Genomic DNA, 26,203 nt, shown 5'->3' on the forward strand with positions numbered 1-26,203 from the left:
GATCACCCGCTACAACGCTACCTTTGGGGTCCAAATAATTGATAATTTATAGACGACTCAGCGGTTTAACCAAGGTGGAGTCATAGGTGGTAGATGACCAACACAACAGTACATGCTCTGCCTACCTAACACGATCTATGATGCACGTTTCAGAGTTTAAAAAAGATTCGGATAGTAGTTGTTTATGATTCAACCTGTGAAGAATAGGTCTTCAGCAACCCATGCTTGCCGTATAAGGCGACTATGCTTGTTGCAAGAGGCGACTAACATACTAACTTGGTTGATGCATGTCATCGTATCCCAGATGCATAGGATCGATGCTCATAATGTTAATCACTGGGTTGTCTGGTCCAGACTCGATTATTTACAGACCGCCATCATATAGCTGGTTATTGTTGAGTGTGGTGTTAAACAACAAACAAACAAACAAATGTTTATTGATGATTCATAGTGTTAAAAAAGATTTATCAAATTATGCGCTTTAAAAAAAACACATCATATCCCTTCAGCGAATTCAGGTGATTGGACAGGTATAACAAACTTGGTCAATAAAAATATGGAATTTGATATTTTATTAATATGTATAAATTTGTATAATATGTTGATTATCTGGCCAACAAATACAGGGACAGCCCTTGTCTGACAGCACTTTCATACTGGGTTTACATGGTTCATGTCGGAGATGACCAGATTAGTAAAAAACCTTACTCATAAATATATTTTGTTAAAACTGGTCGTCAACACTTAACAATAGTACTCAATACAGTACATAAAGAGAATAAATACCAGAACCTGAACCTGGAATACATGTATACTGAAACTTGTCAATGAAATACATGTGCACAGAATTTTAATTAAATTAAGATGGAATATTTTGCCTCTATGAAAGAACACAGGAAATCAGAATCAACTGTATGCATTTTATGTACTTGTCCTGTTTGTAAAACATCAGTTGAATATGAGTTTCCTCTCATGCTTATTCACAAATATATGAACTGTGCTTACACTTATTAACCAGAGTCCTACTGGTTGGCCGCACTCAGCAATATTCCAGCTATATGACGGCGGTCTGTAAATAATCGAGTCTGGACCAGACAATCCAGTGATTAATATCATGAGCATCGATCCACGCAATTGGGATCGATGACATTCATCAACCAAGTCAGCGAACCTGACCACCCGATCCCGTTAGTTGCCTCTTACGACAAGCATAGTCGCCTTTTACGGCAAGCATGGGTTGCTGAAGACCTATTCTACCCTGGATCTTCACGGGTCCAGAATCCTACTGAAAATTTCTGACAACTATACATATAAATTTAAGAGTTTGCTGAGTACATCATGGGATGGTTAAACTGCAATATTTTATATACCCTGCATCTAAATAAAGACATGACTTTGTAAATACCAAGTAATATCTGCCAAGTTATAGTCTCAGCATTGTAGGACATATTGGCAGATAGCTTAATTACAGATAGACTATTTTGACTTTCACAAAATATGTTTCAACTAAACCATGCATCATCATCACCTCAACATCTGATAAGGAGCTGATGTGGGCTCCATTCCACGAAGCCATCTTAGCGCTAAGATGACCATAACTCCCATACTTAAACATTGGCTTATGATCATCGTAGCGCTAAGTAAAGATCACTTTGTGGAATGGGGTTTTGGAAGCTTAACACTCTGCTGTACATTAACAGAGTCCCGGAGATGAAGTCCTAATGCCTCCATGGCAGTACTCAACTACCCTGGGGCAGCTGCCGGACCTGTGGGTGGAAAGTCGAAGTCAATGAAGGCGATACTTCTTCTCCCTTGATGAACATACACAGACAGACTGGGAAAGGGGATCGTATATTGCAGGTTGCTTCAAATTTGTCTGCTCATGATCAAGTTTGGCCGTGATGCACAACTCATAGCCTATGTATAATACATGGATATGTAGAAATTAAACTAAGTGCCTGTGTCGTGCAAGTTGAGATTATTTTGTTCCAGATTGAAATTTTTAACATCCTTATTTTCTTCAATTTGGAGATAGTTTGGTTGGTTTGTTGTTTAACGCTGCACTCAGCAATATTCCAGCTATATGATGGCAGTCTGTAAAAAAAATCAAGTCTGAACCAGACAATCCAGTGATTGACATCATAAACATCGATCCACGCACTGGGTAACGATGACATGCATCAACCAAGTCAGCGAGCCTGACCACCCGATCCCATTAGTTGCCTCTTACGACAAGCATAGTCACCTTTAACAGCAAGCATGGGTTGCTGAAGACCTATTCTACCCCGGATCTTCACAGGTCGAGGTAGATCTGTGCTGGACACAAAAACATAATGCTCCACCTGTGCATTGCTATACATTAGAAGTAATTATAATAACCTCAAATTTGGACCTTCCTCATTCCATTTGGGTTTTATTGAAATATGCAACAGACCTGGCAATAAATATAGACAATTGAGAATGCCAAGATAAATGCTTGCAAAGAGTTGATCCAAGATTCAAATGTCTGCTACAACATAAGGTTTTCTCCAGTTGAGACCTCACAGCTTCAGTCAAAGGATAAATCTCCAATGAACCAAACATGAAAAGACTGAAATAAGTTCAGATCCATACACCACTACCTGCGTGACACAACTTCCTGGATGGCTAGAAACTGTGGCACCTAGGCCCCATCATTACACGAAATGCCCCATTACCTTCAAACATGGAGATGATGGTGGAACGAAATGGCAGCAATTTTAGGATCCATATTTGGTAGCAAGATGCCTCAAGGAATAGATGGTCAATGACCAGTTGATGTATATTGACATGTAACGGACAGATGTCATCAACTTGGGTCCCATACATAGCATCATTAAAACAACAACCTTGCCATAACGGACACTGTCATATCCAGCCTTTCTGTGTGGACAATTCCAATACTTCCACAGTACAAAAGCATTAAAAATGTTTGAACACTGCCTCCACAATCAGACAGATTACTATCCTTTGATTCTTTAAGACAAATAAAACAATTTGATTATTAACCTATCTCATCTCAATTTTCTGTAATAAAAACAGTCAGTTTGTCACACCTCATAATCAATAATTTAGTCATTGCGAGGAGTGAAAAGGAAAATCTTTTCAGTAGTGACTACCTGATCAGATAAGCATTTCATGCCCAAAGACTCAGACACCTATTGTAATGCTACTACAAGTTTTGGTTTGTCAGCGAGAGGAGTGTATGTCATTAATACCGGTTGGTTTTTGCATTCAAGTGAAACAAGAGACCTCTCGCTACTAATCAAAATGGAAAGGACACAGCTTTTTCTCTCCTTGCTTTTAAGAGATAAGCGTGCTGAAAATAAATTTAAATCATAGCGAGCAATGTCTTTTATTATACAAGTTCTATAAATTTATGATGGTGTTTGGTGAAAACAATTATTGAAAAGCACAAACAGCACACACATCCATGGATGTAGTTAAGTCGGAATAATCAGGACACAGCTGGTTTCATAATGACAAGTTACTATACAATTGCCAGATGAGTGCAGATAATTCACGAAGCAATTTGCATGGATAGTTAAATGTTATTTGTGTTGAAAATATCAATGAATGAGTTAGTTACATAAAGTGTTGTATTACATTTTCATCTAGTCTCCCCCGTTGGGGAGTGGTGGGGAGGTGGGTGTGGGTGGTGTGTGTGTGTGTGGCGTGTGTGTGTGTGTGGGGGGGGGGGTGGCATGGGTGGCGTGTGGGGTGGTGGTGTGGGTGGTGTGAGTGGCGTGTGTGTGTGTGTGTGTGTGTGTGTGTGTGTGTGTGTGTGTGTGTGTGTGTGTGTGTGTGTGTGTGTGTGTGTGTGTGTGTGTGTGTGTGTGTGTGTGTGTGGGGCTGTGTGGGGAGGGTAGGGGAGTCTAGTTGTTAAAGCGTTCGCTTGTTACGCCAAAAGTCAGGTTTTGATACCCAACACATTGATACAACGTGTGAAGCCTATTTCTGGTGTCCCACATGAGTGAGTCAGTGAGTTTGGTTTTACGCTGCTTTTAGCAATATTCCATCGGGACACCAGAAATGGGCTTCACACATTGAAGGTTGAAGGTAGAGATAGAAGTGGGGGTGGGGGTGGGGGTGCGGGTGGGGGTTGAAAATATGGGTGTGTTGGACACCTCTGCATCCCCCTTCTGCATTTGCATATGATCCAGCCAAAGAAAGAAAATGATTTTGTGAATGTATACTTCAAAACAAGGCAAAGACTGCTAATGCCATTGACATATGAAATAAATTGCACACAAAAGTTAGAAAGACAATGTAATTAGAATCATTACAGTTGTTTTTTCAGAAGGCATTATCAAACATATATTCCCAAATGATTGATCAACTGTAATCAAGCCTCATAACCTTATCAAATTCACTTCCTTTTTCTCAGATATAACACAAATGATATCATCAAACAAAATAACTAGTACCATTATATGAAATATAACATAGAATGTTTCAAAATATATCTGTCCAGATTATACGCAATTTAAAATCATGAGTAGAAAGTAAAGACAAATTTATATTTGGTGATCTGGGAAAAGGTAAAGAAAATAATTTAAATCGATCACAGATACATGGCTATTTACATAGTTCAAAGGAACATACAAGCCAATATCAATGCATCAGGGATCAAGAAGAAACTCAGAGCACCGCTGTATTATGTTAAAAGTCAATAGACGTGGTTATAGACATCCCTGTGGGGAGTTCTGACAGAATCGGTCCCCATACCAAATGCTTGTTGTAAGGGCTGACACAATGAGGAGCATGGCCGGTGTTTGACCTGGATGACTGTTTATCACTGACCCTCATGTCACATTCATGCTATCAACCACTGGTTGATCTGATGACTTACAGGCAGCATGACATCATGTACTGGAATATTACTGACTGGAGTTGAAAAAAACCCTAAAAAATAACTATGGCCGCTATGGTAAAAAAGGCCATATTTGACTGTTTATATCTCTGTCTTGATGAACCAAAATTTGTCAGGCTCAAAGCACTGACGGGACATCATCATCATCATCATCATCATCAACAACAACATCATCATCACTTCATCATCATCATCATCATCATCATCATTTGAGCAACATCATCATCAACAACATCATCACTTCATCATCATCATCATCATCATCATCACACCATCATCATGATATATATTACCACCACTGGTATATAAACATCATACACAAACCATCATCATATCACACTTTTACAGCAGGGTATAAAACACAAAATTATCCCTACAATTATCATTAGAAATTATAATCATCATTGAAATATTCCTCATCATTATTCAGATATTTCTTCATCACCGACATCTGTAAGACAGCTAACATGCCTACACTGCATGTTTCACTGGAGAGACAGACAACTGGCGTGCTTACTGCCCCTTTAAGAGAACTCGCTGGTGTATTGCCTCTTGCACTGACATTAGCAGAAGACACTGCAGGGATCTGTGGTCAAGTATCATGTTACACACAGTTTATCTCTTGTCTAGGCGATATAATTAACATATAGCAAAAACAAGAAACACAAAACGAAACTCTCTTAACCTCGACCCTGTTAATGTGGACACCTTGCCATTGAGGCGAATACTGTATGGGACATCGAAGAAGTCATACAAAGGGACATTACTCCATACTGATGATGCAATAATCCCCAAAAATTTAATCTGACATATTTTACTGGATGCTGTCTGGATTATCGGGGCTGAAGTGTTTAGAAGCCTGTTGTCCATGTTACTAACAAATTTACAAAAAATATGTGGAACACAAATCCTGGATGGATCACACCTGTTTCTTTTGGGTACAAAAAAACATGATACTTGCATGTATGAAAGACTGTCAACAAATTCAGAACTCATTCAATGCACCATAAAAGTTTCTAGAACTGTTTGAATTGATTTCATTGATGACTGGATGGTTTCAGCATTTGGCAGAAGTGAAATGAAGCAATACTGTCAAAAGTGTGATGAGAGTCTCTTTAATACTGTTCATTCAAACAGTATGATAACAGTACCAAAAAATGTAATTTGAAAATTACAATTGAGTTACAATCCATCAGTTACCTAATAGATCCTTAGAAATTAAGACTTCTATGGTTTTGCTTTACAAATACCTAACTGAAAATTAATAAAATGTAGACCAACAAATAAACAATCCTATAGTCTCAACCCAAATGAAGAATGTTGATAATCCTGGCTGCACAATTTACCGGTAGTCAAATCAAAGGAAGAGTAGTTATATTCAAGACGTGCATCGCCAACAACTCTCAACTGACGTACAATCGTACAATACCAACAGCAACCTGTGACAATAATGTAATGGCTGTAGAGTACTTGCCTCAGACAACGAGCAACGTTATGATTCCGTCATAAATATCCACTTCAGAAAATCAAAAACAAATATATCAGTTCATCCATCAAGAAATACAGCAATACACCTGAAATGAAGTCAGTTTGTGACAAATAATCACAAAAATATTGACTCGGCATTAGGAAAGTACAAGGAAGAAGAGAGAGTGAAGAAAGTGACTTACCTCATAAAGACTAGAGATTGTCTGCACGACTGTGGTAATCCCAACACGCTGGATAAGCTCCCTGTCCTCGCGAGGTACACAGTCATGTGATCGGCAATCCTGGACACATTACGTCCACAAGGCTTTTGCTTCAGACACACAGATGCAACTAACGAAGACGTATGATGCAAATACAAGCTCAAATCTAAAACTCTCCCCCAACCTCAAGGCAGTGGCAACAAGAACTGAACGTTCATTCAGACCAACTGATGAGAAATTGCGACACGGTTAATACAGTGGTAGGTTGATCCAACACTGATGGACAAGACGGTTGGCTGTGTCGTGAGGAACTCCACGACAGGCAGTGGTCTGGTCTTTGTTATGAGGTTCATGGACAGACGTTGGTACATTGACCATAGTCAGTGTATTGATCCGTTCCCGATTGGCAAGTCCGCAGAAACCCTCGGAGTAAAATGATAGTTGCATCGGTTCTTAACACACCACCATCAAGGAAATGATATTCGTTATCGAGCAGGCATCACGAGAAAGTTTGCCGTCGCAGACAGTCTGTTTGAGCAGTGCTGATGTGAAGCATATTTGCTTTTTCACATATTTAGTGACTTCCTAACCCCTTGAACCAAAAATTATTCTCCCATGGGGTATTTTTTCATTCACACCAACTCTCACTTCATGTGCAGCAACTGTTTCCACTTTTTCTGGAATGGAAAACGTGAAGAAATTGAATAGAAGCACACAGCATAAAGCCACATGTGCTAATCTAATATTACAGCAAGCTAAACATATAAACCTTCATTGCCATTGATCACTCTACTTGTCGCGACAAAGGTTATTTTCTTTTAATCAGATTCTAAAATATCTCCAACACCCCTACTGATATTGGTTAAGCCATGAAATAGTTCGATGGAAAGATTGAAAGATTGTTTGCTTTTCCAATGTAAAATATGGTATTTAATGCTGCTGAAAATCACATTGCACAGCTCCAATATGGAACCATCTACTCAACAAGCTTTATACTGACATGGAGAATGGAAATAGATCGCTGCTTTACTTCCACTGATGTCGTTTTACAACACCGAGAGAATTATAGTTTGAAATATATATGTAATCTTTACGGCATTACGTCCATTGCAAGCAATAACTTTTGAGTTGTGGAATTTCATGCCAATATTTGGAAAGTAAAACGCCTCACAAAGTACATTTATGTTCGATCAAAAATTAGATTGTAAAACTATAGATTTCTGGTATGTTTTAGTATTACAGAAATTAGCTTTATTATCAACGCAAACATGTTTATCCTCTTTGTGTATATAGGTGAAAGGATTTTATCAAAACAGAATTCTGTTTTTTTAACTGAAGATGATTAGCTGATCATCCAGAAATATCAGGCAGAAAGCGGGTTTGGTTTGTTTGTTTCACGCCGCTCTCAGCAATATTCCAGCTATATGACGGCAGTCTGTAAATAATCGAGACTGGACCAGACAATCCAGTGACTGATATCATGAGCATCGATCCACGCAATTGGGATCAATGACATGCATCAACCAAGTCAGCGAGCCTGACCACCCGATCCTGTTAGTCGCCTCTTACAACAAACAGTCATCTTTTATGGCAAGCATGGGTTGCTGGAGACCTATTCTACCCTGGATCTGCACTCTAAATTATGTTGGAGGTATTTTAGACGTATTATAGCAGTCATGTTTGTTTGTTTGCCACATCACATAATTCAGTGAGTGACATCATGAGCATCAATTGCATCAATTTAAGCAATTTTAGTGAAACGACATGCATCAACATTGTTAGCAGGCCTGACCACCCGATCCGTTTTGTCACCTCTTACCTCATGGGTTTGCCAATTCTAAACAGTTACCAAAATCATAAGAAATAAGAACTTTGTTATTAATAATTTTACAAATAATCATTTAAAATTGCCCACCGACACTGACTTAGAAAGAAGTACTATTCTATAAATATTAGCTATCGTGTGATCGGGCTGTTATATCATTGTTTCAATCAGAGGTGGTTATTGTCATTGGATACCTCTGATTGACCAATAAGAGTTATCCTTGGTGATAAATCGGCTAATTAAGTGGTTCTTAGTGTCAGCATAACTTGTATTCAAGGTCTCTGTGAGATAGGTCAGTGTCTCCACGGTGCCGCTCATTTCATCTACATTTCTAATGCCATGTCAAAACTGTTGTGGACATTTGTCACAACATGGACTTCATTGCAGATGTACTATAACTTACACTTGTCATAAGCCAATATTTGACAATATCAGGTCTGCCTTCCGACTGCCAGTGTGTTCGGTATGGTAACTCAATCAATATATAAACAGGGTATCATAAGGCACGTTCAGGAGGGCTGGGGATCAGAAAATAATAATAATAATAATAATAATAATAACAATTGCATGTATAATGCACCAGATTCCATTCACCAAGTGAATGCTCATAGCGCTACACTATTATTACCCCGGTCAATGGATCAGTGAGCACTCGATTTTCATTCTCAGCTCCCTGGGGAGTATACAACCCAAGCTGCCTGTGAGGCGCTAGAAGATTAACAGACACATTACCATCTCATCCTACTGGGTACCCACTCTCTGCTCAAGCATATAGTGAGGCAATATGACTCCTTCTTGAACGGAAGGTGCATACTCAATCTCAAAATGGTGTCTCCGGGGATAGAAACAGCCCTATCCACAAGTGTAATAGGTTCACACATTTAATTTCATCACAATGTGATGGGTTCAGATTTTGATGTTCAAGATCACAAAGTGTTTATTTTTTATATTGAAAATATTTGTTTGTTTGTTTATTTGTTGATTAACACTGAACTCAGCAATATTCCAGCTTTATGATGGAGGTCTGTAAGTAACTGAAGCAGGACCAGACAACCCAGTGATTGATATTATGAGCATCGATAGACAGAATTGGGACACGATGGCATGCATTTACCATGTCAACAAGCTTGACCATCCGGTCACATTAGTGGCCTCTTAGGACTAGCATAGTTGCCTTTTACAGCAAACATGGGTTGCTGAAGACCTATGCTCTACCAGATCTTAATGGGTCAGTATATTAAGTTCTAATGAAGCCTTTGAAAGGTATATCTAGTCTAAAAGATTATTCTTTAGACATTGGTTCAATTACGGTCAACGGCAAACATTTGCACAATGTGTAGCACCATCTTGGATTACTAGGTGAATTACCTCGCGGGCTTGACCATGGAGTAAACGCGTGCGATTGTGGGGTCAGCAGTGTTCAACAGCCCACACACGTGATATCGCAATTGCCCACCCTCCTCAACACGCCTCAGATGACGTCATATGAAACACTATGACATCATGATATCTGTACAGACCGGCCAACACCGATTTGTGTGGGTTTTTCAAGGTGAGGTGAGGTGAAATGGGGTTTAACGTCGCGTCCAAGATTATTGCACTCATATAGCGACATGCATGCACGTGTATATGTGTGTGTGTGTGTGTGGCTGCTTACACTTGTCCGGACTGATGCCAATTTATAGTGCTAGAACACTGAGATACCATGCCGCAGTTTAACATGAATACCCCACTCAGAGTTGTCTTCTTTAGTGGTAACAAAATATGTACCTAAAGATTAGCGCGGTAACCTCATTCCCATTATTTGTAGGGGCGGTAGGGTAGTCTAGTGGTTAAAGCATTGGCTCGTCATGCCGAAGACCAGGGTTCGATTCCCAACATGGGTACAATGTGTGAAACTCATTTCTGGTGTCCCTGCCGTGATATCGCTGGAATATTGCTAAAAGTGGTGTAAAACCTCACTCACTCACTCTAATTATTTGTGAATGACACATACAAGTAAGCAGGGCAAGGCTAGATCTCCAAACTGCATTCATAATGTAGTCAAAGTTACTAGGTTTCCAAGTAGTTGCCTGGTGACAATATTTGGGATATACAGCCCTCAAAACTAGTGTCATTATTACTGTGATCTATTCGCTGCCCACGATGAATGATGTCGGTGTAAAGGGCCTTCAGGCACATGTGATGGATGTAAGCTGACAGCTACTTACAAGTTTCATCTGAAATCTGTGAGTCATCATCCAAACTACAAGCTTGATCTGCATAGCTTGAAGGTGGAGGGTGCAGGGATTATGAAAGCTGATCTCATGAAAATTAGTCTGTGGCATAGATATAGAAATGAAAAAAAGGAGGAGGAGTCAGTTCAGCACTGGAAGGAAGTGTGTATATTATCAGTATAGTGTATGTGTGTGTGCATGTGCGTGTGCGTGTGCGTGCGCGTGCGTGTGTGTGTGTGTGTGTGCGTGTGCGTGCGTGCGTGTTTGTGCGTGTGTGTATGTGTGTGTGTGGTGTATGTGTGTAGTGTGTGTGTATGTGTGGTGTGTGTGGTGTGTGTGTGTATGTGGTGTGTGTGTGTGTGTGTGTGTGTGTATGTGTATGTGTGTGATGTGTGGTGTGTGTGTGTGTGTGTGTGTGTGTCTGTGTGTATGTGGTGGGGTCTAGGTGAACTGAATAAGGGTGGTTAAACTAAGATTGGACTGATTGTGGTGTGATCTGAATAAGGGTGGTCACACTAAGATTGGACTAATAGTGGTGTGTGTGTGTGTGTGTTAGTGTGTTAGTGTGTGTGTGTGTGTGGTGGGGTCTAGGTGAACTGAATAAGGGTCGTTAAAGTAAGATTGGACTAAAAGTGGTGTGATCTGAATAAGGGTGGTCACACTAAGATTGGACTGATTGTGGGGTGAACTGTATGAGTAGTCACACTAAGATTGGACTGATTGTGGGGTGATCTGAATAAGGGTGGTCACACTAAGATTGGACTGATAGTGGGGTGATCTGAATAAGGGGGGTCACACTAAGATTGGACTGGTGGTGGGGTAATAAGGGTGGTCACACTAAGATTAGACTGATAGTGGGGTGAATTGAATAAGGGTGGTCACACTAAGATTGGACTGATAGTGGGGTGAACTGAATAAGGGTGGTCACACTAAGATTAGACTGATAGTAAAGTGATCTGAAAAAGGGTGGTCACACTAAGAGTGGACTGATTGTGGGGTGAACTGAATAAGGGGGGTCACACTAAGATTGGACTGATTGTGGGATGAACTGAATAAGGGTGGTTACACTAAGATTAGACTGATGGGAGTGAATTGGTCAAGACATACTGGTCCTACAGAGAACAATGACCAGATCTCATTGCACTTGGTCAAGACATACTCGTCCTACAGTGGAAAAGGGCAGATCACATTGCACTTGGTCAAGGCTTACTCATCCTACAGTGGACAAGGGCAGATCACATGGCACTTGGTCAAGACTTGCTCGTCCTACAGTGGACAATGACCAGATCTCATTGCACTTGGTCAAGACTTACTCGTCCTTCAGTGGACAAGGGCAGATCACATTGCACTTGGTCAAGACTTACTTGTCATACAGTAAACAATGACCAGATCACATGGCACTTGGTCAAGGCTTACTCGTCCTACAGTGGACAAGGCCATATCACTTGGCAGTTGGTCAAAACTTACTCGTCCTACAGTGGACAAGGGCAGATCACATTGCACTTGGTCAAGACTTACTGGTCCTACAGTGGACAAGGGCAGATCACATTGCACTTGGTCAAAACTTACTCGTCCTACAGTGGACAAGGGCAGATCACATTGCACTTGGTCAAAACTTACTCGTCCTACAGTGGACAAGGGCAGATCACATTGCACTTGGTCAAAAGACATACTGGTCCTACAGTGGACAAGGGCAGATCACATTGCACTTGGTCAAAACTTACTCGTCCTACAGTGGACAAGGGCAGATCACATTGAACTTGGTCAAAAGACATACTGGTCCTACAGTGGACAAGGGCAGATCACATTGCACTTGGTCAAGACTTACTGGTCCTACAGTGGACAAGGGCAGATCACATTGCACTTGGTCAAAACTTACTCGTCCTACAGTGGACAAGGGCAGATCACATTGCACTTGGTCAAAAGACATACTGGTCCTACAGTGGACAAGGGCAGATCACAATGCACTTGGTCAAAACTTACTCGTCCTACAGTGGACAAGGGCAGATCACATTGCACTTGGTCAAAAGACATACTGGTCCTACAGTGGACAAGGGCAGATCACATTGCACTTGGTCAAGGCTTACTCATCCTACAGTGGACAAGGGCAGATCACATTGCACTTGGTCAAGACTTACTGGTCCTACAGTGGACAAGGGCAGATCACATTGCACTTGGTCAAAACTTACTCGTCCTACAGTGGACAAGGGCAGATCACATTGCACTTGGTCAAAAGACATACTGGTCCTACAGTGGACAAGGGCAGATCACATTGCACTTGGTCAAGGCTTACTCATCCTACAGTGGACAAGGGCAGATTACATTGCACTTGGTCAAGACTTACTGGTCATACAGATATCATTGCACCTGGTCAAGACTTACTGGTCCTACAGTGGACAATGGCCAGATCACAATGCACCTGGTCAAGACTTACTGGTCATACAGATATCATTGCACCTGGTCAAGACTTACTGGTCCTACAGTGGACAATGGCCAGATCACAGTGCACCTGGTCAAGACTTACTGGTCATACAGATATCATTGCACCTGGTCAAGGCTTTAGTGGTCCTACAATGGACAATGGCCAGGATTAACCTTGAATGTTTTACCTATGAGAGAAAATCCCCTCAGGTCTAAAAGCAATGAGACTTTTTGGCATGTGTTGAGATTTTTTTAAATTTTCAGAGACATTTTGTCTTCCCACAGTGGAAACTGTATTTGATATTCGGTATTTGTGACTTGAATTATGTTGCAATTAATGTTACTGGATTATGTAGATACATACTCCGATATTTTCAAACATTAATTATTCCACTGTGAATATTTAAAATTATAGTTTCAACAAAAATGTTCATTAGTATTTATATTTCTGTTCATTGTCTACTTTATGAGAAAATACATTAATATTTATGTATTTCAGTTCATTGTCGACTTTAGGAGGAATTATTTGTGAGAATAATTATAGATAAGACATGTTTACCACCATCAGCTGTTCATTTTGTTGGCAAGAGGGGAAACAAACAATTTATAGGTCTGCGACAATGTTTGTTAAGATTGTAATTTAATATATTCAAAGCGATGACATGAAATAGCGACAGTTGTAAATGATGTTACAGTTTGTTGGCAAAAAATATATAATTTACATTCCAATGCGTTCTTCAATTTTACTGTCTTGTAGTGTCTGCAGTGTGTACTGTATCAAAGACCAGGTGTCTGACCGTATCAAATGAAATCTTATCAATATGGACTTTTTTCATTAATTAGAAGTGACAGTTCATTATACAGTGATTTTTGCTCCAGGTTCACCCTTTTGTTTAAATTAGCAACAATTGAGTCATTTATTTTCTGCCGAAGGCGGCATGTTTTCCATGTGCAGCAACCAGAAAATGTTTACGAGTAACCTGAAGTTGAAAAGATTGTTGACATTCACGATGTTTATGGGTTACATTGGAATGATTAAGTCAGTTTTCAATAAATATGGACAAATCTGGAAGCAAACATATCGTAGCATATTCTAAAAAGTCTCCAACTTGCTGTTTGGCCACTAAAAATAGTTCAAAATCTGTACGTAATTCGATCATGCATGTTGGCCATTCTCAAGAGGGTATACGTTCATAAAAAACAGTGCTGTCTTATCTAAAGTCTAGGCGAATCTCATCTTAAATACGATCGTTTGTGATCTGAAATTTCTATATTCTTATGGAGATAGAGTTGTGTATATATTCATTTAGGTTTTAAACCTGATTGTTAAGTTGTATTCAGTGATCTACAACAAGTCATTCAAAATTCAAAATTCAAAATTTGCTTGTGTTTTGAAACTTTACCCGTGATTGCCTTTTTTCTCTTGATTTCTGCACGATGCAAATACATGTACGTCTTTGATTTCTTGTAGGATTTAAGTGACAAAAAAATATGGCTAATGACTTGTTGTAGATCACTGAATACAACTTGACAATCAGGTATAAAAAATGTAGTGCAAAGCTCCACGTAGTGCTATAGGAATTATTTATGCACAGTAAGAGATGGCATGCAGTATTGTGAGTATGCAAGTCGCTGTTTCGATTGACAAATTTTGACGATTGAAGAAACTATCAAGTAAGTTTTTTATTGACATTTTTAGATACAGTAGATCAGGGTTCACTCAAGGAATTTTCTGACATGGGCCCTTCATGTGAAAATTTCAAATATTCCCGAGGTACACCCATACAATGTCAAAATGCCTCATTGTATTTAGAATTATCCCTGGTAGATAATTTTATTCAAGCAATACAACTGTTTCGATGTTTGAAGGTGAAATTGAGAGTGTCAATGCAGATAAAACTATTGAAAGATTATGCTATTTTCAACAGCGCTGAATTAATGTTAATGCGAAAATCTATGAGAATATCAAGGAATCGCGGCCTAAGTCAATTCCTGGATATCATTGCACTAGGTCAAGACTTACTCGTCCTACAGTGGACAATGGCCAGATATCACTGCATTTTATCAAGACTTACTCGTCCTACAGTGGACAATGGCCAGATATCACTGCATTTTGTCAAGACTTACTCATCCTACAGTGGACAATGGCCAGATATCACTGCATTTTGTCAAGACTTACTCATCCTACAGTGGACAATGGCCAGATATCACTGCATTTTGTCAAGACTTACTCGTCCTACAGTGGACAATGGCCAGATATCACTGCATTTTATCAAGACTTACTCGTCCTACAGTGGACAATGGCCAGATATCACTGCATTTTGTCAAGACTTACTCGTCCTACAGTGGACAATGGCCAGATATCACTGCATTTTGTCAAGACTTACTCATCCTACAGTGGACAATGGCCAGATATCACTGCATTTTGTCAAGACTTGCTCATCCTACAGTGGACAATGGCCAGATATCACTGCATTTTGTCAAGACTTACTCGTCCTACAGTGGACAATGGCCAGATATCACTGCATTTTGTCAAGACTTACTCATCCTACAGTGGACAATGGCCAGATATCACTGCATTTTGTCAAGACTTACTCGTCCTACAGTGGACAATGGCCAGATATCATTGCATTTTGTCAAGACTTTTTCATCCTACAGTGGACAATGGCCAGGCCATCATTGCACTAGGTCAAGGCTTACTGGTCCTACAGTGAACCACGGCCAGATACTGCTGTCACACAGTGAAGCTAGAGAAGCGAGACCACTATGACCTCTGCAACAAGATTACCAGCAACTGGACAATGTAAGAATGTCATCTCAAATCTTCCCATGCACACTTAAATAGATTTTACAGTATGGATCTGGTCAATTCTGGCACTGTATGTAGCTACAACCTACTTTTTTTAGCATTTGATTAGGCCACATAATTTCATTACAAACCTAAAATTTGCAAAAGTCATGAAGGTGTGTAAATCTGGGTGATCAGGTAGGAGTTCCATCCATTCTTATCAATTGTTGCACTGTTAATAGCAGATGGCACCATGCAAGAAGGAGCAGGCAGTGTCTACTGCTTAATGCTGAAAAGAAAAATCTTGGCTTGAATGTTGGCGCTGATGAATATGCATGAGTGGCATCACTGTTCCTAGGGTGAAGGGTATAGATTACTACACTGGGTACATGCTGGCGTTGTGTGCACAGTATCACAGTAACCAACATGTAGGGCAGGGAATATGGTTCAATGTTCAGTTGAAGTAATGTATGTCTTAGTGATTCCAGTATACTGACATAGAGTGATGGATATATGCATGCACAGAAGGAGATTAGATCTGTTACTTGTATGTAACTGGTGATCTCCATGCATATTTTACCATCCCATGAAGATCTGGGTTAGAACTGGTCTTCACCATTACTGTATTTGACATAATAAGCACCTAGGGCGTTCTTAAAATTAGAAATAGGGGGCTCTTTATTAGAATATTATTTTGGTGAAAAATACAGAACTGAAAGATCGTAAATTTTGTGGTTTATGCTGACAGCCTGAAACGTTTACATACGACAGATATATTTTTCCAGGATTTAATTGCCCATAATTAAGGGTGCCTATAACCCACGAGTGCGTATTATACAAGATAAAAAAGTCTTGTGTACATTGATCAATCGGAAGGAGTGCTAACTGAGATTGTTCACTAGCCAATTTATTAGCAAATATCGCTGTTGGCAGTTATTGGAGCGGGGCGCTAAATATGTTGAATACGGTACATGCTTGTCATAAGTGGCAACAAACAGGATCGGGAGGTCAGACTTGCTGACTATGCTGATGGATGTCATCATATCCTAATAGCAGAGGTTGATGCTCATGATGTTAATCACTGGACTGTTTGGCCCAGACTTGATGATCTACAGACTGCCGACACATAGCTGGAATATAGAGGAGTATGGCATTAAACAAAAAATACAAAAAATACAAAAAAAACAACAACATATCTTACCAACTCCATATTCTACAACAGCACATGTCATGCACATGAGTTTGAAATACAACTGTTGCACAGTTTAAACACTTCTGTCTTAGCCAGTAGTTAAATCACATGACTTGTCATTTTGACAATTTAAGCAATATGCCACCTCCATAGCGACATACATGCATGCGTGTGCGTGGCTGCTTCTACTAGTCATGACTTATGCTAGTATTACAGTGCTAGCCAACTGAGAAACCATGCCACAGATGGATAATCTTACTCAGACACAGTAAACTGACTGAGCTGACTGGTCCTTGTTTTAGCCCCTTAATGCCAGGCACCAGGCAGGGTAACAAGGAATACCATTTCCAAGGGTGGATCCAGGATTTTTAAAAGGGAGGGGTCAAAAATATCAAAGGGGGGAAGGGTCTGGACACACCCGCCCCTCTCTGGACCTGCCTATGAATTCTTAATGTCTTCTGGTATATGACGATGCTATGACGACGCTTCAGAGAAACATATTGATGATGGACATTTGGGTAATAGTGAGTGAGTGAGTTGGGTTTAACGCTGATTTTAACAGTATTACAGTGATATCGTGGCGTGTCAGATTAATGTTGGAGGGAAGCCTGAAGTGATGCAGGTCTCAGACGTTTACCACTTCAGTGAAACCAACGAGCACGGGTAAGGTGCTGACAAACCAAGAAACATAATCGGGGCGAACTAGGATTCGAACCCACAATCATAGGTTTCTGGCATGTTCAAGGGATGCAACTCTGCACAGCCAATCGAGGCGCCTTAGATGACTGGCCACCCATGCCCCCATTTTGGTAATAGAATTGATAAGCTTAGAGTGGATAACATGTACGCCATTAACAGGGTCTGATCATTTTGTTTTAAGTAAATTAAACCTGTGTAAAAATCTATTGATTTATCACATATGGTTAGTATTATTGATGCAATAAATCCAATCCAATAAATTTGGTATCACGATCCAATAAATATGCAAATGAGATCACCTAGAAGGAACTTTTTGCAAGCTCCATACATAAATGCAATGCCTTGTTTCTCAATAAACTGCTCATCAACATTCCCAGTAGATAGAGTTTTCCTGATGTGTCACTATGCTTCTGTGGACATACATGGCTGTAGATCATTTGCCACTCTTTGAGATATTGGTGGTGCAATCAAATATTGTATTCATACAGTTCCAGGAGCTACTTTATTGAGTGACATTAAGTCTTAAACATCAATTGAAGCAAGAATGACATTATGTGATAAAGAGATTATCCCCCTCATGTGTTGCTATGTTGTAACTATCACAGATATCCATTGGGACCCTTCGCAGTTGCCACATTCATGAAGTGTGCTTTGACATCAGTGCTGAAGTCAGTGTGACATGTCAGACGAGGTGTCAACATTTCACAGACACACATTATAAGGATTCATGAATTCCTAATTTGATTCTCATGCAAAGTGTGTCTCTTGAACATGTTGCAAATCAGTCTACCCCCTGACAGCATCAAAGCATGGAATATTGGACTATTGGTCTGGTGTTGCTTCCGCTACAACTGCTACAAGCCATTTATGACCACCTGTGTCACTCTGTGACAAGCCATTTATGACCACCCGTGTCACTCTGTGACAAGCCATTTATGACCACCTGTGTCTCTCTGTGACAGGCCATTTATGACCACCTGTGTCACTCTGTGACAGGCCATTTATGACCACCTGTGTCACTCTGCGACAGGCCATTCATGACAACTCATATCACTCTGTGACAAGCCATTTATGAAGGCCTATGTCACTCTGTGACAAGCCATTTATGAAGGCCTATGTCACTCTGTGACAAGCCATTTGTGACTACCTGTGTCACTGTGACAAGCCATTCATGACCACCTGTGTCACTGTGACAAGCCATCCATGACCACCCATGTCACTCTGTGACAAGCCATTCATGAAGGCCTATGTCACTCTGTGACAAGCCATTCATGACCACCTGTGTCACTGTGACAAGCCATTCATAACCAGCTGTGTCACTCTGTGACAAGCCAATGGTGATCAGCTGTGTCACTCTGTGACCAGCCATTTATGACCACCTATGTCACTCAGTGACAAACCATTTGGCACACTCATCCCATTCTGCAATCTACAAGATATCGAGTGGTGAGGAATGAGCCGATACTGTGTGAACTGAAAACAACTCGTGACGTCAGGCGTTGAACTCGACGGTACGTATGAATGACATGGTATTTAATAATTTGTCAGGCAAATTTTGAGACAGAAAGGTGTGGTAGGGAACATGTGGATAATTGTAAGGAACGAGGGAGGCATAAGCATGACTAGTGACGACACAAGGGTGAATTTGCTTTTGAATCAGTACTGAATAAATGTAGCGGGTGAAAGTGGCTTGTGTGAGTGTTCGAGGACAGTTTCCAGCAGCCAAAATATTTGATACTAAACCATTTCATCCTTTTTGTCTTGATGTTTTTGTGTGAAGAATATCACACAATATAGGAGCCGCTATAGAATCTGTAATAGCCACCAAACGGGTACCTAACCCTAATGATCATAAAGCTAGGGTTAATGGATCGTAAATGGGATCCAAATGCTAAGGATAGAGTTCTGGTAATCTAATCACCACAAAACGGGTAGCTAACCCTTATGATTGTAAATGGGAGATTGATCGCAAAGGGGATCCAAGGGCTAAGGATTTAGAATTCGGGGTAACCTACGCTAACACAATACGTAGGCGAAACCAAACGCCACTTCGGCACCAGACTCAAAGAACACTTTGCGGACAAACCATCAGAGGGACAAACCTGTCGCTAAACACTTCAACTCCGTAGGTCACTCAACTAGAGACCTACACTATCAAATCATACAACAGCTCAAAACAGACCCTGAGTCAGCTCAGAGCACGGCTAGACCCCGATCCATTGAACTCAAATGGATATTCAATCTGAAAACCATCCACCCACAAGGCATGAACGACAAGATCTAATCCTGGAATTCCCAACCCACTCACATTTTTTACGCTAACAAAGTCAACATTTAGATGTGTTCAGTGCCAATATAATATAGGCCTACCTAATAAACCTTACTCCTGTGCATCCTTTGAAAACTAATCAATCAAACAAATAATATATGTATATTAGTTCCCATTTATAATCATTTTAGCCACTTGAATTATGAAAAAAAACGAAATAAAAAATATATTGAAAATAAAAATGCTTTCATAAACTAGTGCTTGCCATAAAATGCCCTGCTGCAGGCTATATTTAGTAAACAAATATTCAAAACTCTCAACATTGCTGGGCGTATTCAATGACATTGCGTGTAGAGATGATAGATCACTGGGAGGAGCTTATGCACAGTCGATGACCTCTGACCTCACAGGGCATTGTTTCCCTGATGTGACTAGCAACAAAATTACATCATAGGGTATTGTCTTGGTTTGAAAAGTTTATGAAAACTGTATTCCAAAGGTATAGGCCTCTGACAGTTCTTCTCACCTCTTGCCTTGATTGACATTTCCCATGAACTTTGTTTTGATCCTACTCTCCATTGATTGGCTACTGATTTGTGGGTGTGTCAAGTTATGTGCATAAATTAAACAATCACCTGATTCATGTTACACCACAGTATGTATTCCTACACATGGAATGTTTATCAATCGCGTCACTTTTGTTTGCTTTGATATATACAACTGTTTTTGGTTACACTATTGTAGATAACACATGTTTTCATTGTTGAATTTAATTATCAGGTTTAACTTTGGATTCTTTTCAGTTCATTGAGGTATAAATCGAAAAACCGATGTGCAAACTTTTGTAAGAATCTGCTACGTGGATTCATACAGTTTATACATCGTTTTTTCTATTCATACCTCAGTGAACCGAAAAAATCCAAGTTCAAGTTCATCTACATCAGTACAGCAGTTTTGGAAGAGTTTGTATTTTACAAATTGCATTTTACAGGTTTCTGAGGGCATGGCAAAATGCAAAGGTCAAATAAAGGTCAAAATTATTACAAAATAAAGAACAGAACATGCATTATGAATTCCATTACTAACAACACATACATCCAATTTCAATATAGGTTTAACAAAAATGTCTTGGTGAAATAGGTAGTAAAAAGATGGATGACCAAATCGGACTTTCAGTCTGGACAGCTTGAAGGAAAAAACGGAACCTGTCTGTCAGCGAAAATGGATTGACATAAATGTCTACACAATTATTAAGTCATCATTACATGGGACACATATAGACTACTCAAAAGAAGTTAAACTGATTTGTTCATATGACTATAGTTGATCTGTCAAGGGTGGTGGGTATTGCAACACAGCCTTCCAATTGTGGGTGTTCTTTAACTTGTTTTCAGTAGTATATAACACTCTCTGGATGGAGAACAAGATGTACATGATGTAGCTGATGTTGTTGTCAAACAACCATGAATGATGTCACAGTACCCAATTGTGACTGAAACCATGTGTGTTTTGCATTGAACACACTTTGAAGCAGGGGGCATCTCGACACTCGGTGCTACCATTTCACTAATCAAAACCAATCTGCTAAAAATTGTCTCAATGGGGTTTCTTTTCCATCTGTCATGGTGACTGATTTACGACACCCATTGTCTGAAGAACATTTAATTGCAAAGGCTCATTACCCTGGAGCCATGACATCTATATGACTTGAAACATTTAATTGCTGTTATTTATAAGATGCTAATCCTAATTGTTAATCCCCATTTTTGTGTACATCGACCGTCTGCCATCCTGAACAGGATGTGCAAGTATGTCACTGATGATTTACTGTTTACATTTATATTTATTACTTACTAAATGTCAGGTGACCTTGGCTATATAAGCCTTGGTCCAGAATGATAGAGACCGTGTGCGAAATACGCATCAGTTGGAAAGCGCACGTTAAATCTCCAAAGTAAGTAAGTAATGATAGAGAGGAGAGTAGAGGAAAAGAAAGGTCTTACCCTTAGCCTAGCTAGGGTTAGGCTGGGTGCTTCCGGGGCACCTAGACAAGAACCACTACCACTATGTGCTGACCTGACACATAGTGTCTTTTGTATGTATATATCTACATTTATAAAGTAAAACTGTATATACCGCAAGCCATCGTCTCCAAGTTGTCACTTCCTACTGAGAACCATACGTCGGCCCCTTGCATATACGAGTGTGCAAATCGTTCATTAATCAACGTCGGACTGACACGCGTTGTTAGTCCAATTGTCAACATTCCATTGGTGTCAAGCAGTTTTGGAGCAGCTCCAGCCATTAGTGTCTACATTTCACAACTTTTCAGGTACAATTGAGCATGCTCTTTCTTCAAAGATTTCAAAGAGGGCACAACATTCCAGGTCTCAGTTCTAAAAATGTTCAAAAAATTTTATGGTAGGCATGGGGAGGACATTTCAAATTTGACACATCATTGATAAAGATAATGTCCGATGCAATCCCTGATTTGCCATTTGCCATCATCAGTTCATTATTATCTGTCTCTGTGCCATTAAAAGATAGACACTCATTTTCTATATGTTCTCTGCATAGACAGTGTGGGGACAGTTTGTCACTGATAGATTGTGTACTTCCTAATCTTTGACTTTAATATTGAAATAGGCATCATGTACTGTTGAAAAGGGCACAAGACTAATCCCCTGTCTGGAGCACTTCCCTTTTACATCTGTTAAGTCCCTTCAGGATAACACTGATCCCAAATTTGTAAGAAGATACGATAACATAATAACATAAAATGTGTCCAAAACATCTTGCCATGAGATATTGATAAGATTAACAGCTTCTGGCCACAAAAGTTTTTCATTATGAACATATAATTTAAACATGAAAGCCTGTTATCATCCTTCAATCATTACTCACAAAAACATTTCAATCAAAATTGTTTTTTTTGACTTTTTGACATTTCTTGGACCAAATTAATTTTCTTGGTCAATAATGCCCCGAGGTGGGAAACCAAAAATTCAATAATTTTAAAATCATTTGAAATTGGCATTTTACAATCTAATCCAGACTAATATATGTGCTACTGACTTTGATCTTTGTCAGTGCTAATTACCTAGCTGGCTTCAATTTGCCCTTTGCTATGTCCATTCTTTCACCTATCGGGTAGTCTAGTGGTTAAAGTGTTCGCTCGTCATGCCAAAGACCCGGGTTCGATTCCCAACATGAGTACAATGCGTGAAGCCCATTTCTGGTGCCCCCCGCCATGATATTGCTGGAATATTGCTAAAAGCGGCGTAAAACCATACTCACTCACTTTCACCTATCAGTGCTAATTACCCCCGGCCTCCCGTTTGCCCAGTGTCCATTACCTATTACTTATCTATGATACTTAGTACTGGCTTCCATACTATCAGCGCTAATTACTGTAAAGTGTTGGCTTCCATTGTCTATTGCTAATCGCCTATCAGCACCAATCATCTGTTGGCTTCCCTTGTTTGTTTCTACACTTTGTAATTTTCCACCTTTTGTTATCTTATTAATAGTGTTGTCCTTACCTGTACATATATTTGCTCTCAGCCTCATGGTATTCATTCCAATCAAAACAAGGCTCTCACTCTAGAAGCAATACTAAACCCACAAAATAAACTAGAAAACTTCAAGGCCTTAGGCGTATTCTTAATCAAAACGGAACTAATAAAACGCATCTAAAAATACTATAATCTACCAAATCAAAATCACATAAACAAACAAACATCCACCATACCCAGCTCTCTTAGTTCTACTCCCCAACCTCATCGGCATCTATTCCGAATCTCAAAATTCCCAAATTCTATATAAGCATGCAACCCCTAAAGCCCCCTCTTGGGTTGCACATACCACTTTCGCCCCTTTCGGAAACACATTAAATGGCCTGGCCGGGCCCGTGTGCGAAATACGCATCAGTCGGAAAGCGCACATTAAATCTCCAAAGTAAGTAAGTAAGTAAGGTATTCATTCTCCTGATGAAGGAGTAAGCATGTACTCTGAAACATGTTCCTCATAATAAAGAAGTTGACATCCATATATTCTCTTCCTTATGTGTATCACTTCTAAATGCCTTTCAAAGATCTAGATATTGAATAGTTTTGCTGTCTTGAAACTTTCTGGAAATTTGAAGAATCTTCATCAATGTAATCATCACTAAACAATATTACTGTGTGCATCTGCAAACGATAATCCTCTGATAATTCATACCCATGGATTAGACGACAGACACATCTCACTTGTCGCACTGTAATCAATATGGCAACTCTCCAGCATGGCACACACAAACTAACCACAGTAATTCGGCACCAATTTAGGATCACAGCACCCACTGAAGGCAACAACATATGCCAAAGTAATCCCCATTAATGCTAAGGCCCTCCACCAAATCTTCTACCAATTTTTCCATATTTATCCTGCGTCTAGACGTTTCCAATATGGACATCCTAGTACCTATCATATTTCCCAGCATGCCTTGAATGATGATAACGATGCCTCAGTAAGTGTCTTCCAAATAAAACAATCTCCAAGTTGCTGCTAATAGGATCTATAGGTTACGTATCGTCTGATGTGAGTGTTTCATGCCATCATCTTGCCATATCTGCCTGAGACTCTGGCTATAATAACCCTGGATGTTCCAGGAGGAGCAGAGACGCGGAAACTGCAGTCTGACAACGACTGCTACAGTGTCAGAGTCTACTATACTTAAACTAAAAGTGTATACACATGTGCATCAGAATATAAGACATGTTATGCTATTTTGCATTTATTTGGTCATTGATTTGAATGTAAAGCAGTACTTTTCTTTATGTTTTCCTTTTTGTTTCTGTTTTTTGTTAGTCTGGAAAATTCTGGACTGGCAACATTTTATCCATCTTCCCGAGGCAAGCGTGTCCACAAGCTGGAAAACCTAGTTTCTACCCTTGCCACATCAAGGCCACTTTTCTTGGCTCAACCCTGGCACCACTTGCGTAGATCAGGAGTTGTGCCCCTTGTTATGGAAACGCTATATCCAATCAGATCACTGTTCTTATCTCGTATCGCTTCACAAAAGAGGGCGACTACCACAGGTGATCAAACACCAAAAACATGCAGAGAAGTGGAGATTGTAGTCTGACAATGACTGCATGCTGCAGCTTCCAAGTCTACTATGTTAAACTAAAAGTGTCAGAGTACACGTGCGCAGCAGAACATAAGACACATATAATATATTAATTGGTATATTGATTTGAATTTCATTCGACAGTGTTACTTCAAATAGGAATAAGTGATTATCTCAATTGATGTAGTCCAGCCATGTTGGATTCATGTCAGTTTGAACCAGACAATCTTGTGATTGACATCATGAGTATTGATCTAATCATCAACCTCCATTATTTCTATAAGAAACAAATTTCTAAAACACAATACATCGATATGCAAAGATATGATTTTGTATTTACTATATCATTCATAATGTCCACAAGAAGAAACACAAATTCAGAATTAATGAAACATTCCTTATCTCCACCAGTGCATCTCAAACAGTCAACAGATGGGAATAAATGCAAGTCTACATGCAAGTTTTTCAGATACACATGCAATATCTGGAAATGGTAATTGCAGCCAAAGAACGTTTCCTCTTATTCTAGAAAACACATAGAACTTCAGGACTCTAGTTCTTGTAAGGTAATCAATAAATGACATTGGGAGATGGTCATTTCAAGCAGGAAAATATGACATTCTGGAGAAATCGGCATCCGTCAAAATATATTACAGATGAAATTGATTACATTCTTGTACAAGGTGCCTGACAAGTTTGCCCATCAATGGCACTCTTGGAGAAAATAGTTAGAATTATGAAGAGATGTGATTGATTTTAAGGACAATCTTGTCAGAAATTGAAACTTAAAATATGAATTCACAATTACATTTATGGAAAATGTGCTTTCTTTGAGAAGAGAATAAACAAAGGAATTGCCAATATGATAAAGGTTAAGGATCTATTCAATAACTACAAAATGAAAAGCATTGTGGTTAAAATTGCTTGAACATAACACAATGCCATGGTAAACATTTAAATATCTTTAGAACCTTTCATACACTAACAAAACTCCCAAGTGTGAAAGATAAACACTGGAAAATACATTGTTTTGGAAGAAATATGTATTTCATATGAAACTTGATATATGTTTGTTATGTTAACTGTGAACAAACAGACCAC

The 26,203-nt window shown here is 39.6% G+C and overlaps 1 protein-coding gene across 2 annotated transcripts in view; it reads right to left on the minus strand.

Moving 5' to 3' along the window:
- LOC124133593 (procollagen C-endopeptidase enhancer 2-like) overlaps positions 1–6,982 on the minus strand; it is a 229,584-nt gene extending 222,602 nt beyond the window's left edge. Inside the window, exon 1 of one of the 2 annotated variants that reach the window (XM_046498044.2) lies at positions 6,562–6,982. The gene's annotated coding sequence lies outside the window, so the exon portion shown is untranslated. The remainder of the gene's footprint in view (positions 1–6,561) is intronic. The other variant, XM_046498042.2, reaches the window with a different exon arrangement.
- Between the last annotated feature and the right edge of the window lie 19,221 nt (positions 6,983–26,203).

The sequence above is a fragment of the Haliotis rufescens genome, unplaced genomic scaffold (genome assembly GCF_023055435.1).
Source record: "Haliotis rufescens isolate VD_foot unplaced genomic scaffold, xgHalRufe1.0.p SCAF_5, whole genome shotgun sequence".
Lineage (NCBI taxonomy): Eukaryota > Metazoa > Mollusca > Gastropoda > Lepetellida > Haliotidae > Haliotis > Haliotis rufescens.